Raw genomic sequence first — 4,091 nt, 5'->3', positions numbered from 1 at the left:
GCGTGCCGGGTCCCGGTGGATCCTGACCCACCTGCAGGTGAGCTGAGCAAGGTGAGAACAAGGAAGAGGAGGCTGCTTTGGAGACTTCAGCTATAGGTGCCACATGCAGGTGGACAGGCAGACCTGCTTCCGGCCTGGAGGCTGCATGCACATCCCCCACCCTCCTGAGCCCCTGAAGAGCCCATGCCCTAGAGTCTTGTCATATACCCAGCTTGGGGCCAGCTCTGGAATGACAGGAGTGAGACCGCAGGCCACCCCAGACCTGGAGTCCCTGCCCATCACCCCACCAGCCTGGGTGTGGACTGGTGCTTGCTAGTGACTCCCGGACAAGGTCACGGTGCCTGCTTGATCCCAGCTGTGGCCTGCCTCTGAGCACAGCTAAAAACAGCCCCTGCTGCTCGCCATCCTGGCCACCAGCCCTGGGGCCTGCCCAGATCCTGGGCTTGGGAGGGTGAGGACATGCTTCCCCAGGAGCCCCAGGCTGGCCCCAGCTCCTCCCTGTGCCTCTCCCACTGTCCCCCAGGAGCTTCCTGCCCCACAGTGGCCAAAACTGGACCCCCCTTGCACTGTGGCCCCCCACAGCAGCTGGAGGGACTGTGGACTTCCTTGCAGGTGACATTAGGTGCATGGCATCAGATGTGTCAAAACAGAGGAAGCGCTCCCATGGGAAGCAGGACGTGGACACGGTGGCAGGTGTGTGGAGTGACGTGTCTGCAGAGAGCAGCGCTGGGAGACACCAGCTCTTGGTCCTGCCCAGCCGCAGTGACCGCAGGCACCCTGCCCTGCAGGACCAACTGCACTGGCACCTTCTGCCCAGGCCTGTGGGGGGCCTGGCTGGTGAGAGCTTGTGTGCCATTGTGGACCTCCCACCCCTTACTCCCCAGCCCTGAGCCCACTGCAGTGGGGCTGTGCTCAGCCCAGAGCCCAGGGATGCACCCTTGCTGGTGGCACCTATCCAAGCCCCATGGTCCCCAGGAAGGTCCCTGGGACTGGCCTGCTCCATATCTTCCTCCCTCCTGATGCTCACTGGGGCTTCCGGTCAGCACCTCTGCCCTCCCAGGGGACACCATCCCTGTTCTGTCTCTGTGCCTCCCCCGGGGAGCTGCCCACGCCCCCGACACACACAGCGGCTATTCCCTTTCCTGCCTCCCCAGGCTCTCCACTCGGTCTGGCCTCAGTCCCATGTCCCAGCAGGGCCTGACCTGGCCAGACCCCAGAGCCAGAGGGCCCAGAGGCTGCTGGCTGAGAGCCGGGCCTGGGTGGTGCTGGGCTAGGGGCTGCAGCTCTGGCAGGTCTGGCTGTCCCAGGCCTGAAGGGCTGATGACAGGAGGCGGCTGGTTCCCAGTGACAGGCCAGGGGGCGGTGGCACCTGCCATTGTTCCTGCCCTTCAGGGATGGAGCTGAAGCCTGCTGTCGGGGAGGGGCTGCCACTCTCCCCATGAGGCTGCAGGATCTCAGGGCATCGACCCACAGCTGCAGCGAGGTGGGCCAGGGCAGGCAGCCGTGGTCCCACAGCCAGGCTCTGAGCCCCACAGCTGGAAGCTGGGGTCAGGGTGGGGTTCTGTGAACATGTGTGTGGGCGGCTCAGGGCACCTGAGACAGGCGTCTGAGACACACTCCCACCCCGCACAGGGCCCAGGAGCTGCAGGACCTGGCAGCCTCCCTGCTCCTCAGAGTCTGCGGCCGCATGTGGAGGGCATCGACGGGAGTCAGAGGAAGAGAGGCTACAGTTCCTACCAGCTGCAAGGATCTCTTCTGCCTCTCCCTCCCGAGACCTCCTCCCTCCAGTATCGTCCCTGGTTGCATTTCCCCTGATCGTGCCAAGTGCGGGCACCCGTCTCCCTCCTGCCCAGAGGTGTCCATGGGACCGGGGCCTGAGCTGCTGTGAGGACAGGCCCTGGAGGTCCAGCCTCAGCACCAAGGGTCTCTCCTATTCTTCGTGGACATGCCCGCTCTCTTGCCATGCCCGCCTGGCTGCCCGCCTCCCCGTGCCCCCTATGGGAGAGAGAATACGTCCTTATCTTTCCTTCTGAAGCTACTTTTTCTCAGGAGAACTTTTTAAAAAATAATTTTTTGTTGTTGTTCTTAGACTCTATCTCACAAGATTGGATACTCAACATAGTGCTGTTTAAAGCTGTTTGAAAGCTTCTTGGGGGCTGGGGTTGGGGCTCAGAGGTAGAGGGCTCGCCTACCATGCATGAGGCACTGGGTTCGATGCTCAGCACCACATAAAAATAAAATGAAGATATTGTTATAACAAAAACAAATATTAAAAAAAAGCCTCTGTGCCAGTTTGACCACCACTTGGGTTTCTTGTTCCTGTGTCTCCCTTGCAGGTTTCTTCCTATTCTTTATGGCCGCCTCTTTGGCCAAGCAGTTCCATGGTGCCATGGCAAGCATCGCCCATGGAAGTCAGCAGGCAGCTCAGGCCTGGCTTCCGTTCCTGGGCCGCGTGCCCTCTGCCACCCAGGGAGTTCTTTTAGAGAATTCTGGAAGCACAGACGTCCAGCTCCGGCCATCTGGGGGGTGCTGCTTTGTCACTGAGTCCTCCGCCCGACACCTCCTCGCCTTCCTGTGACTACCACACAGTCCTGTGGTCCGACTGAGTGTGGGCCAGCAGCGTCCCTTGACGGGTATCGGGAGCTCTCTGCTTTGGCCACCACTGTGAATGACCACCAGGGACGGTCTTCAGCGAAGGTCTGCACACCTTTCCCAGCGAGGCCTGGGTAGAGGTTGAGGGGTGGCATCGTGGGTTGGAGGCCACAGGCGCCTGCAGCCTGGCGAGCTGTTCCTCACAGCTGCATTCCCACACGTGTCCCCAGGGTCTCGCCAGCACATCAGTGGTCCAGTCTTTGGGGTTTGGTGGACCTGAGAAGTGAAAGTGGAATCTGCATGTTTTCCGTGTGCAAGGTCAGGGCCCTCTCGCAGGGTCAGGACCTTTGCTCTTCCCCCACATTCATGTGCTGGGGTCTGGTCTGCCTGCCCACGATCGCTGGGCCCTTCCTTCCCTTCAAGGAACTACCTGTTCAGCGGCATCAGCCCGGACCCTTCCACTCGCCTCAGACACCTGATCGGTGACCTCAGCAGTGACGTGTTTGCCACACAGAGGTCACTTGGTTCCACCCAGGCACAGCCACTCACCTTTGCTTGATGGCTTCCGGTGGACTCCCACTCAGAGCCTCTCGGTGCCCCGGGTTGGAAAGGAGGGCGCCCAGTTTTTGTCTGGCACTTGCAAGGGCCTCTTGGCCTCGCTGTGAGGAAGGATCGGCCGATCTCATCTTGGTCCACGTGGCTGCCAGTTGTCCCCAGCCCATCTGCTGAGGTTCGTCTCCCTATGACTCAGACGCCTCCTCGACCTCACTTCCCTACCTGGGAGTCCACTCCAGGGTCTCCTGCTCCGCTCCCCCGGCCGCCCCTTCCCCTGGGCTCCAGAGCACTCTGAAGCCCCTCTAGCCTAGTCTGTGGGAAGTGCTCGGTTCCTGTCCACCTGGGGGAGGTCTCTGGTGGCAGGATCCAGGTCTGGTGGCCACCGTCCTGCTCGCTGCTGACTCAGTGAGTGCCATGGCACAAGGTGGCACCTTGGGTCAAGGCTCAGAGGGGCTTTGGTGGTGCTCAGGAGACAGCAGGGCGATATGTGGGGCCCAGGGCCAAAGGGCAGCACCACCAGGCTCCCTGCAGCGGCCTTGGCAGGGGCTGCGTGTGGCCTGCTCAGCTGGGTTCTGGTGCTGCCTCCCCAGTCCGGACCTGCAGCTCGCAGGAGGAGATGGGGCAGCAGCTTCTTGGGCCCTGTGGGTGCCAAGGCCACAGGTCCCTGCTCAGAGCATCCTGACCCTCAGAGATGGGGAGTAAGACCTGCCTGGGGGTAAGGCAAGCCCCCGCCTGGAGGCTCAGGGCAGGCTCCTGCCTTTGTTAGCAGGCCAGCGAGCCAGGTAGGGTTCCCGCACTGTGCACCCCACCCACCTAGAGCATGGATGCAAAGTTCCAGTGTTTTCCAGATATCACCCTGTTCAAATTCTAGGACATCTTTGTCACCCCCAAGAAGCCGTGTCCTCACGTCCCCGCCCCCTCCCCGAGCCCCAGGCAAGCCCGAG

General features: G+C 61.7%; 1 long non-coding RNA gene across 1 annotated transcript; it reads left to right on the top strand.

Annotated features, from left to right (window-relative positions):
- Positions 1-384: 384 nt before the first annotated feature.
- LOC308658636 lies at positions 385-4,091 on the top strand. Its single transcript, XR_014024215.1, has 3 exons — positions 385-693; positions 1,633-2,697; positions 3,016-4,091. It is a non-coding gene; the product is annotated as an uncharacterized lncRNA (long non-coding RNA).

This window comes from Spermophilus citellus (assembly GCF_964194105.1).
Source record: "Spermophilus citellus genome assembly, chromosome: 10".
Taxonomy (NCBI): Eukaryota; Metazoa; Chordata; class Mammalia; order Rodentia; family Sciuridae; genus Spermophilus; species Spermophilus citellus.
This window is presented reverse-complemented; position numbering and strand designations above follow the sequence as displayed.